Source organism: Pseudophryne corroboree, chromosome 6, assembly GCF_028390025.1.
Source record: "Pseudophryne corroboree isolate aPseCor3 chromosome 6, aPseCor3.hap2, whole genome shotgun sequence".
NCBI lineage: Eukaryota > Metazoa > Chordata > Amphibia > Anura > Myobatrachidae > Pseudophryne > Pseudophryne corroboree.
Genome location: NC_086449.1, coordinates 746,087,482 through 746,099,520, shown reverse-complemented (window position 1 = coordinate 746,099,520; position 12,039 = coordinate 746,087,482). Strand labels below are relative to the sequence as shown.

The following is a 12,039-nucleotide window of genomic DNA, read 5'->3' as shown; positions in this document are numbered from 1 at the left end:
CACCCTAGCAGTCCAAATTGTAAGGGTATCCAAGGCTGAGCACAGATAGTTAAATCAAATTGACTGGGATACTAATTCAGTTACCTATGAAACATGGATATCCTTAAAACCTGTACTGTTAGGGTGCCTGGTTGACTGAGGTTGGGGACCTCTGCTATAGTTCCTTGCTTTCTTAAAAAGTATAACTTCTACTAGAGAGGAGCCAAGCATGTATGAACATTTTTAGCATTTGTAAATATCTGTAACGTTAATCCCTTCTCTGCAAAGTATGAGTGAGAATCATTGTAAGCCAGGGGTAGCCAATCCGGTCCTCAAGAGCTACTAACAGTTCACTTTTTCCAGACCACCTAGCTGGTATACAGGTGTAGTCATTACTAAGGGTTAGGTATGGGTGATCTGCCAGTTATTACTAAGGGTTGGGTATGGGTGATCGGCTAGTTATTACTAAGGGTTGGGTATGGGTGATCGGCTCGCCACAGGTTCTATTCCCACTCTATGGGTGTCGTGGACACCCATGAGTGGGAATAGTCCCTGTTTATCGGCATGCCAAATGTCGGTCTTCCATTGTTCGGGATCCCGGCGTCGGTATAGTTACATAACTACATCCCATTACTGTCACATTTTCAAACATGTGGTGCATTCATTCCTGACACATTCTACAGATCCACAGGTAGCCTAGAAAACATGAACTGGTGATAGCTCTCAAAGACCAGGGTTTGCTACCCCTGTCCTAAGCACTACATTGATTCAAATGAAGATGGAACAGGGGTTGGGACTTACCTAACAATCCCCTCTTTTAATTGCCATCGTTGCTTGAAATGTGAAGGACTGGGCTTAATGATGTCATCCACACTGAAACCTACAATATCATTAAGCCTTGCCCTTTCCGGGATAAAAATTGCAGAAATGTTTCCGTTTTTTTTACAGTACTATGGCTATTGACAAATTATGGCCACAGGCAAATAAACTCTGTCAATAGATAGAAAAGACTATGAGGGCAAGAAAATAGAAAAGGAATAGCAGCAACCATCTCACATAATTGCCGCTGATATTAGCCGGTGGGTAATATAAACTGTGTAACAAGAAAACAAAGACTGTCTTGACTCAACACATTAAAAAAAAAGGTTTTTTTTGTTGTTTTTGTTTCTCAATTTTCCTCTCTTGCTACTTTACTCCAACAAAAACGAAAACTGCCAAAATCCTTGTATGATCAAATTAATATTATTTCTGGAAAGCAAGCTTTGGGGAGGGGGTTTATTCTGCTCACATTATTGAGTATCCAGGCTGAATGGACAAGAAGGGGCCAAGACAAAAATAAAAATCTATGAACGCTCTCTATAATAAGGGAAACCAGCACATTCCCTGTCTGCAGAGATCCATCCTTGAGAGGACCAGTATACTGTAGCTCTACTGTTCCTCCTGGTGTACTGGTATACTGAATAATGTGATGTTGTGGTTTGGGTATGGGTGACCGGCGCTTAGGATCCCCCCAGTCACATACCGATGCCGGGATCCTAGGGATTAGAATGGTGGCGGGGGACGAGCGCAACGAAGCACCTTGTGGGCTCGGTGGCGAGACTAGTGGGAATAGCCCCTGTTAGTCGGGATTTGGGGGGTGCGGGATTTAGGCGTCGGTATTGTGAAACTACATCCCAATTCTGAATAAACCATTCTACTACCACCGGTCACATAATACTACATCCCGATTCTGAATACCTCATTCTATTTGGTTGTCCGAAAGCTTCAGTAGATCAAACCAAGAGAATTTTCAGGGGAAATCTCAATCTCTAAACATTTACATATAGGAAGAAAAGCAGATAGGATGGATGCCAACCACAAAGGAGTAAAGAACACTAATTACTATATAGCTCTACAAATACTACAAAGCACTAGAACCAATGGAGACGTAATACTTTGTGAAAAGTGAATGGGTGTACGCGATGTCTCCTTCCTTAATGCATTGTGTTGGATATGATAGCTGAGAAAGCCGTTCACACAACAGTGAGGAGTTTGGCTTGCTGACAACTTCACCGTGGAGAGGGTTGTCAGGGGTCATCTAGGCTGGAAAACAAGGACATGTACAACATGGGCAGAGCTAGATGATAAAAAGAGCTCTTTTAAACCCGTGGTTCCCAAACCTGATCTTCATGGATTCCCAACAGTTCTTGTTTTCCAGGTCACCTAGCAGGTGCAAAGGCGTATCCATTACTCACTGGCACATTTTAAAAGATCCATTAGGTGGAGCTAATATTGGGAACTGTTCTAAATGAATTCTGTTTCCTTATTATTATATTTGAAAAATAGTTAATTCTCGAAAATGGTAAATTATATTCCAAATAAAAATCCCTTTTAGTAAAATACAGAAATCCTAGTATCGGCCCTGTCTCTATAAACACTGGCATTTGCAGGAAACATAACATAGACAGTAACAGTATGGAAGTGAAGATCGTATGCTGCAGATTACTTTGATATCTGCGTTTACACCTTTTACAAATATAGTAAAAATATTAAAGCCATAGCCTGGCCTGACTCCCATTCCCACTTATTCTCCTATGAAGCAGCACTCTAATTCGTCATAGCTGTCACTTGGAATGACATAACATAATCATGCAAGTTTCCGTTATACACTATTCTCTAAATCAGCGTATTGTCATGTCCCTATTTCCAGTGTAGTCACATCCATTATACCAGCAGTGGCGCACAAGGGGGGGTTATAAGTATTGAGAAACCCTCCCTGATGGACCGATTTCTTTCTGACACGAACAATTCTCCTGTCCTGCCTCTATGATGGACAATATTCTCCTGATGTATTGGGGCGGGGAGGCAGTTTCAGTTAACTAATTGCTGCAAGCCACACAGTATATGTGCGCCTATCTCTGTTCATTTAAAACAGACATTTCTCACCATGGGTTATATTTACTAACGTTTGACTTTCAATTTTGAGGGATATGGCATTCTATATCCATTCGATTTCCATTCGATTTTGAGTTTGGAGATTTACTATTCTATGCATAAGAAGAATAGTAATTCTAATATAAAGCTATTTTTATTTTATTTTTTAAGATAAGGTTATCAATATCTCTCCATTGAAAGAAAAAGACACTACTCAGTGGGTGGTAATCCTTAGAATGTGGTGACATTTCAGAGATGCCAGCTGTTTCCTACAGGAAACTCAGTATCATCGCTCAGAACAGTTTTTTACTTTGATAAGAACCTTCCTTTAGAGAAAAGTCACTTAGCTTAATAAGTAATTAAGTTTCCAATGTGAGGCCTGATTCTGAGTCAGATGCAAGTCCAAACACGGATAGGTCCTGCAGATACCTGCAAACAGCATGTGTCACGGGTGCGATTTAGCATGAGGCTGTCATCTCATCTGCAGCATTGCAGCCACGGTGGCCATAGCTTATGCAAGTTACAAGGGAGACTCTGCGCAAGGCAGGGGCTGCTCGAGGAGTCTATGTTGCGACCGATGGTGTATTGATAGTAGAGATGAGCGGGTTCGGTTTCTCTGAAACCGAACCCGCCCGAACTTCATGTTTTTTTACACGGGTCCGAGCGACTCGGATCTTCCCGCCTTGCTCGGTTAACCCGAGCGCGCCCGAACGTCATCATCACGCTGTCGGATTCTCGCGAGGCTCGGATTCTATCGCGAGACTCGGATTCTATAAAAGGAGCCGCGCGTCGCGGCCATTTTCACACGTGCATTGAGATTGATAGGGAGAGGACGTGGCTGGCGTCCTCTCCGTTTAGAAATTAAAATAGATAGGAGAGTGAGACACTTAATTTACTTACTGGAGCTTAGGAGGAGTTATACTAGTGACTGATGACCAGTGACCTGACCACCAGTGCAGTTTTATAATTTATTATTATTTAATAATCCGTTCTGTTCTTGTTCTCTGCCTGAAAAAAACGATACACAGTGACTCAGTCACACTCACATACCATATCTGTGCTCAGCCCAGTGTGCTGCATCATCTATGTATAATATCTGACTGTGCTCACACAGCTTAATTGTGGGGGAGACTGGGGAGCAGTTATAGGTTATAGCAGGAGCCAGGAGTACATATTAAACAGTGCACACTTTTGCTGCCAGAGTGCCACTGCCAGTGTGACTGACCACTGACCACTGTGACCAGTGACCTGACCACACTGACCACCAGTATAGTATATATATTGTGATTGAATATCTGCCTGAAAAAGTACACTCGTCGTGTGACTTGTGTGGTGTTTTTTTATTCTATAAAAATTAAAAAAACTCATTCTGCTGACAGACAGTGTCCAGCAGGTCCGTCATTATATAATATATACCTGTCCGGCTGCAGTAGTGATATATATATATTTTTTATATCATTATTTATCATCCAGTCTATACTAGCAGTAGACACAGTACGGTAGTTCACGGCTGTAGCTACCTCTGTGTCGGCACTCGGCAGTCCATCCATAATTGTATACCACCTACCCGTGGTTTTTTTTTCTTTCTTCTTTATACATACTACATCTCATTATCATCCAGTCTATATTAGCAGCAGACACAGTACAGTACGGTAGTCCTCGGCTGTAGCTATCTTTGTGTCGGCACTCGGCAGTCCATCCATAATTGTATACCACCTACCCGTGGTTTTTTTTTTCTTTCTTCTTTATACATACTACATCTCATTATCAACCAGTCTATATTAGCAGCAGACACAGTACAGTACGGTAGTCCACGGCTGTAGCTACCTCTGTGTCGGCACTCGGCAGTCCATCCATAATTGTATACCACCTACCCGTGGTTTTTTTTTTCTTTCTTCTTTATACATACTACATCTCATTATCAACCAGTCTATATTAGCAGCAGACACAGTACGGTAGTTCACGGCTGTAGCTACCTCTGTGTCGGCACTCGGCAGTCCATCCATAATTGTATACCACCTACCCGTGGTTTTTTTTTTCTTTCTTCTTTATACATACATACTACATCTCATTATCATCCAGTCTATATTAGCAGCAGACACAGTACAGTACGGTAGTCCACGGCTGTAGCTACCTCTGTGTCGGCACTCGGCAGTCCATCCATAATTGTATACCACCTACCCGTGGTTTTTTTTTTTCTTTCTTCTTTATACATACTACATCTCATTATCAACCAGTCTATATTAGCAGCAGACACAGTACAGTACGGTAGTCCACGGCTGTAGCTACCTCTGTGTCGGCACTCGGCAGTCCATCCATAATTGTATACTAGTATCCATCCATCCCCATTGTTTACCTGAGGTGCCTTTTAGTTGTGCCTATTAAAATATGGAGAACAAAAATGTTGAGGTTCCAAAATTAGGGAAAGATCAAGATCCACTTCCACCTCGTGCTGAAGCTGCTGCCACTAGTCATGGCCGAGACGATGAAATGCCAGCAACGTCGTCTGCCAAGGCCGATGCCCAATGTCATAGTACAGAGCATGTCAAATCCAAAACACCAAATATCAGTAAAAAAAGGACTCCAAAACCTAAAATAAAATTGTCGGAGGAGAAGCGTAAACTTGCCAATATGCCATTTACCACACGGAGTGGCAAGGAACGGCTGAGGCCCTGGCCTATGTTCATGGCTAGTGGTTCAGCTTCACATGAGGATGGAAGCACTCAGCCTCTCGCTAGAAAACTGAAAAGACTCAAGCTGGCAAAAGCACCGCAAAGAACTGTGCGTTCTTCGAAATCCCAAATCCACAAGGAGAGTCCAATTGTGTCGGTTGCGATGCCTGACCTTCCCAACACTGGACGTGAAGAGCATGCGCCTTCCACCATTTGCACGCCCCCTGCAAGTGCTGGAAGGAGCACCCGCAGTCCAGTTCCTGATAGTCAGATTGAAGATGTCAGTGTTGAAGTACACCAGGATGAGGAGGATATGGGTGTTGCTGGCGCTGGGGAGGAAATTGACCAGGAGGATTCTGATGGTGAGGTGGTTTGTTTAAGTCAGGCACCCGGGGAGACACCTGTTGTCCGTGGGAGGAATATGGCCGTTGACATGCCTGGTGAAAATACCAAAAAAATCAGCTCTTCAGTGTGGAGGTATTTCAACAGAAAAGCGGACAACAGGTGTCAAGCCGTGTGTTGCCTTTGTCAAGCTGTAATAAGTAGGGGTAAGGACGTTAACCACCTCGGAACATCCTCCCTTATACGTCACCTGCAGCGCATTCATAATAAGTCAGTGACAAGTTCAAAAACTTTGGGCGACAGCGGAAGCAGTCCACTGACCAGTAAATCCCTTCCTCTTGTAACCAAGCTCACGCAAACCACCCCACCAACTCCCTCAGTGTCAATTTCCTCCTTCCCCAGGAATGCCAATAGTCCTGTAGGCCATGTCACTGGCAATTCTGACGAGTCCTCTCCTGCCTGGGATTCCTCCGATGCATCCTTGCGTGTAACGCCTACTGCTGCTGGCGCTGCTGTTGTTGCTGCTGGGAGTCGATGGTCATCCCAGAGGGGAAGTCGTAAGCCCACTTGTACTACTTCCAGTAAGCAATTGACTGTTCAACAGTCCTTTGCGAGGAAGATGAAATATCACAGCAGTCATCCTGCTGCAAAGCGGATAACTGAGGCCTTGACAACTATGTTGGTGTTAGACGTGCGTCCGGTATCCGCCGTTAGTTCACAGGGAACTAGACAATTTATTGAGGCAGTGTGCCCCCGTTACCAAATACCATCTAGGTTCCACTTCTCTAGGCAGGCGATACCGAGAATGTACACGGACGTCAGAAAAAGACTCACCAGTGTCCTAAAAAATGCAGTTGTACCCAATGTCCACTTAACCACGGACATGTGGACAAGTGGAGCAGGGCAGGGTCAGGACTATATGACTGTGACAGCCCACTGGGTAGATGTATGGACTCCCGCCGCAAGAACAGCAGCCGCACCAGTAGCAGCGTCTCGCAAACGCCAACTCTTTCCTAGGCAGGCTACGCTTTGTATCACCGCTTTCCAGAATACGCACACAGCTGAAAACCTCTTACGGCAACTGAGGAAGATCATCGCGGAATGGCTTACCCCAATTGGACTCTCCTGTGGATTTGTGGCATCGGACAACGCCAGCAATATTGTGTGTGCATTAAATATGGGCAAATTCCAGCACGTCCCATGTTTTGCACATACCTTGAATTTGGTGGTGCAGAATTTTTTTAAAAACGACAGGGGCGTGCAAGAGATGCTGTCGGTGGCCAGAAGAATTGCGGGACACTTTCGGCGTACAGGCACCACGTACAGAAGACTGGAGCACCACCAAAAACTACTGAACCTGCCCTGCCATCATCTGAAGCAAGAAGTGGTAACGAGGTGGAATTCAACCCTCTATATGCTTCAGAGGTTGGAGGAGCAGCAAAAGGCCATTCAAGCCTATACAATTGAGCACGATATAGGAGGTGGAATGCACCTGTCTCAAGCGCAGTGGAGAATGATTTCAACGTTGTGCAAGGTTCTGATGCCCTTTGAACTTGCCACACGTGAAGTCAGTTCAGACACTGCCAGCCTGAGTCAGGTCATTCCCCTCATCAGGCTTTTGCAGAAGAAGCTGGAGACATTGAAGGAGGAGCTAACACGGAGCGATTCCGCTAGGCATGTGGGACTTGTGGATGGAGCCCTTAATTCGCTTAACAAGGATTCACGGGTGGTCAATCTGTTGAAATCAGAGCACTACATTTTGGCCACCGTGCTCGATCCTAGATTTAAAGCCTACCTTGGATCTCTCTTTCCGGCAGACACAAGTCTGCTGGGGTTGAAAGACCTGCTGGTGAGAAAATTGTCAAGTCAAGCGGAACGCGACCTGTCAACATCTCCTCCTTCACTTTCTCCCGCAACTGGGGGTGCGAGGAAAAGGCTCAGAATTCCGAGCCCACCCGCTGGCGGTGATGCAGGGCAGTCTGGAGCGACTGCTGATGCTGACATCTGGTCCGGACTGAAGGACCTGACAACGATTACGGACATGTCGTCTACTGTCACTGCATATGATTCTCTCAACATTGAAAGAATGGTGGAGGATTATATGAGTGACCGCATCCAAGTAGGCACGTCACACAGTCCGTACTTATACTGGCAGGAAAAAGAGGCAATTTGGAGGCCCTTGCACAAACTGGCTTTATTCTACCTAAGTTGCCCTCCCACAAGTGTGTACTCCGAAAGAGTGTTTAGTGCCGCCGCTCACCTTGTCAGCAATCGGCGTACGAGGTTACATCCAGAAAATGTGGAGAAGATGATGTTCATTAAAATGAATTATAATCAATTCCTCCGCGGAGACATTGACCAGCAGCAATTGCCTCCACAAAGTACACAGGGAGCTGAGATGGTGGATTCCAGTGGGGACGAATTGATAATCTGTGAGGAGGGGGATGTACACGGTGATATATCGGAGGATGATGATGAGGTGGACATCTTGCCTCTGTAGAGCCAGTTTGTGCAAGGAGAGATTAATTGCTTCTTTTTTGGTGGGGGTCCAAACCAACCCGTCATATCAGTCACAGTCGTGTGGCAGACCCTGTCACTGAAATGATGGGTTGGTTAAAGTGTGCATGTCCTGTTTATACAACATAAGGGTGGGTGGGAGGGCCCAAGGACAATTCCATCTTGCACCTCTTTTTTCTTTAATTTTTCTTTGCGTCATGTGCTGTTTGGGGAGGGTTTTTTGGAAGGGACATCCTGCGTGACACTGCAGTGACACTCCTAGATGGGCCCGGTGTTTGTGTCGGCCACTAGGGTCGCTTATCTTACTCACACAGCTACCTCATTGCGCCTCTTTTTTTCTTTGCGTCATGTGCTGTTTGGGGAGGGTTTTTTGGAAGGGACATCCTGCGTGACACTGCAGTGACACTCCTAGATGGGCCAGGTGTTTGTGCCGGCCACTAGGGTCGCTTAGCTTAGTCATCCAGCGACCTCGGTGCAAATTTTAGGACTAAAAATAATATTGTGAGGTGTGAGGTATTCAGAATAGACTGAAAATGAGTGGAAATGATGGTTTTTGAGGTTAATAATACTTTGGGATCAAAATGACCCCCAAATTCTATGATTTAAGCTGTTTTTTAGGTTTTTTGGAAAAAAACACCCGAATCCAAAACACACCCGAATCCGACAAAAAAAATTCGGTTAGGTTTTGCCAAAACGCGGTCGTACCCAAAACACGGCCGCGGAACCGAACAGAAAAACAAAACACAAAACCCGAAAAATTTCCGGCGCTCATCTCTAATTGATAGTGGATATTTCGGATATGCACTCCGTTATGCAAAGTGGGCCATGTAGGGTTTGTGAATTGCGAACAGAATATGCCTGTCAGATAAAATGCGCAATGCGTGCTGTAAACAGGAACTTGCGCTTAACTGAACCTGCCCCTATAGGTCCGAATCAGTTACAAAAGAGTGCTGCGTGAAAGGCTTCTAGCAGTGCTGCTTGATATGTCTCAGAGTACTGCAAGCTTGGCCATGAGATGAGGAACATGGAGTCCATCTAGTTAACATCCTCAAACTTCACCCATAAGCTGCATGTCTAGTTTTAGGTGGAATTTTCTTTTAATTGTGCTGCAAACTGCCAAATATTTCACATCAATACATTTTTTCCATTTCCGAGACTTTTTTTCCTCTTATACTAAAATGAACCATACTTCCTTACCCTCCCGGAAGCTGCTGGAGGCTCACGATTTTTCAGGTAGTCCTCCGCAGCCCCGGAAGGGTAGGTGACTCTCCCGCATCTCTCGGATTCTTGCCTGCTTCCTAGTGAAGCGAGCAGTATGGGATAAAATGAATAGCAAAGAATACCCTCCCTGTGAAGGGGTGGGGCTAATCACACCATTTAGTTCCGCCCCTACCTGTGTACCAACAAATCATGGACATTTCCTTGTTTTGGGGTGGGGCCTAATTACATCACCATTCAGCCCCGCCCCCAAAGTAGCCCGCTGCGCCTCCTCTCCGGGCTTCTCCCAAAGAGGAGATTAAAAAAGGTAGGCAAGTAAGAAGTAAACTGACTGTATTGGTAACATGCACATGAGGCAATGCACGTGAGGCAGCCATTTTGTGGTTTGAAGCAATATACTGTACATGAGAATGCAGACTATCACTGCAAAAGATACCAGTTATATATCTATATTGTCACTTATTCGTAGAGTCATTCTCCAAAAGTACCACTTACCATGGAACAGTCAGGAGTATTAACATCTAAAAGAGGTACGGATGGTATAATGGTTGGGTGTAGTACGGTATGCCGGCGGTCGGGCTCCCAGCGACCAGCATACCGGCGTCGGGAGCCCGACCGCCGGCTTACCGACAGTGTGGCGAGCGCAAATGAGCCCCTTGCGGGCTCGCTGCGCTCGCCATGCTGCGGGTACGGTGGCGTGCGCTATTTTATTCTCCCTCCAGGGGGGTCGTGGACCCCCACGAGGGAGAATAAGTGTCGGTATGCCGGCTGTCGGGATTCCGGCGCTGGTATACTGTGCGCCGGGATCCCGACAGCCGGCATACTGAAGACCACCCGTAATGGTTAGCATTACTGCCTCACAGCTCTGAGGTCATGGGTTCCATTCCCACCATGGCCCTAACTGTGTGGAGTTTATATATTCTCCCCGTATTTGCGTGGGTTTCCTCTGGGTACTCTGGTTTCCTCCCACAATCCAAAAATATACTGGTAGGTTAACTGGCTCCCAACAAAATTAACCCTAGTGTGAATGTGTCTGTGTGTACATGTGATAGGGAATATAGACTGTAAGCTCCACTGGGGCAGGGACTGATGTGAATGGGCAAATATTCTCTCTGTACAGCGCTGCAGAATATGTGGGGATCCGGACTGAAAGTCGACAGTAACTAGGTCGACAATGTCTAGGTCGACCACTACTGGTCGACAGTAACTAGGTTGACAGGGTGTCTATGTCGACAGGGTCTTTAGGTCGACATGTTCTAGGTAGACAGGTCAAAAGGTCGACATGAGTTTTTCACAATTTTTTTCTTTTTTTGAACCTTTTCATACTTAACGATCCACATGGACTACGATTGGAACGGTAATCTGTGACGAGCGAAGCGGTAGCGGAGCGAAGGCACCATGCCCGAAGCATGGCGAGCGAAGCGAGCCATGCGAGGGGACGCGGTGCACTAATTGGGGTTCCTGGTCACTCTATGAAGAAAACGACACCAAAATAACATTAAAAACTCATGTCGACCTTTTGACCTGTCGACCTAGAACATGTCAACCTAAAGACCCTGTCGACCTAGATACCCTGTCGACCTAGTTACTGTCGACCAATAGTGGTCGAACTAGACATTGTCGACCTAGTTACTGTCGACTTTCAATACCACACCCGAATATGTGTGCGCTATATAAAAAACTGGTAATAAATAAAGGGGTGTGGCACAATTAGCATTGCTTTTGCAAATTAAGTTGTGACCTAATTTAGGGGTTAATTCCAAGTTGATCGCAGCAGGAAATTTTTTAGCAGTTGGGCAAAACCATGTGCACTGCAGGGGTGGCAGATATAACATTTGCAGAGAGAGTTAGATTTGGGTGGGTTATTTTGTTTCTGTGCAGGGTAAATACTGGCTGCTTTATTTTTACACTGCAATTTAGATTGCAGATTGAACTCACCACACCCAAATCTAACTCTCTCTGCACATGTTATATCTGCCTCCCCTGCAGTGCACATGGTTTTGCCCAACTGCTAAAAAATTTCCTGCTGCGATCAACTTGGAATTACCCCCTTAATTCCCCCAGAAATGTTGTCAGGAGTGCGTGCTAATAACAAAAATCTGTATTTTCCTTTTGCAGTGTCTTGTAGCCTATCCAACTTCATCCATGCAGGAAATAAAGGAACTTCAAAACACATTGTGCAATTTAGATATTTAGGAAAACGAAATGATCATGTCAAATGTACGTAGTGATTTACAAAGGTTGTTTTTCACTGGCTGATTTGAGGGATTTGGGTTTATTTTTGCTGTAGAGTAAAGAGAATAGTTTTACTTCACATCATCTGGAAAAGTGAAGTATCTGAAATCGGAGCTTAGGCCAGTACAGAATTATAGACAACAAAACAGGAAATACCCAAGTT

At 45.2% G+C, this 12,039-nt stretch overlaps 1 protein-coding gene across 7 annotated transcripts in view; it reads right to left on the bottom strand.

Moving 5' to 3' along the window:
• The window catches only part of CALD1 (caldesmon 1), a 267,520-nt gene that overhangs the window by 124,760 nt on the left and 130,721 nt on the right, over positions 1-12,039 (bottom strand). The window lies entirely within an intron of this gene.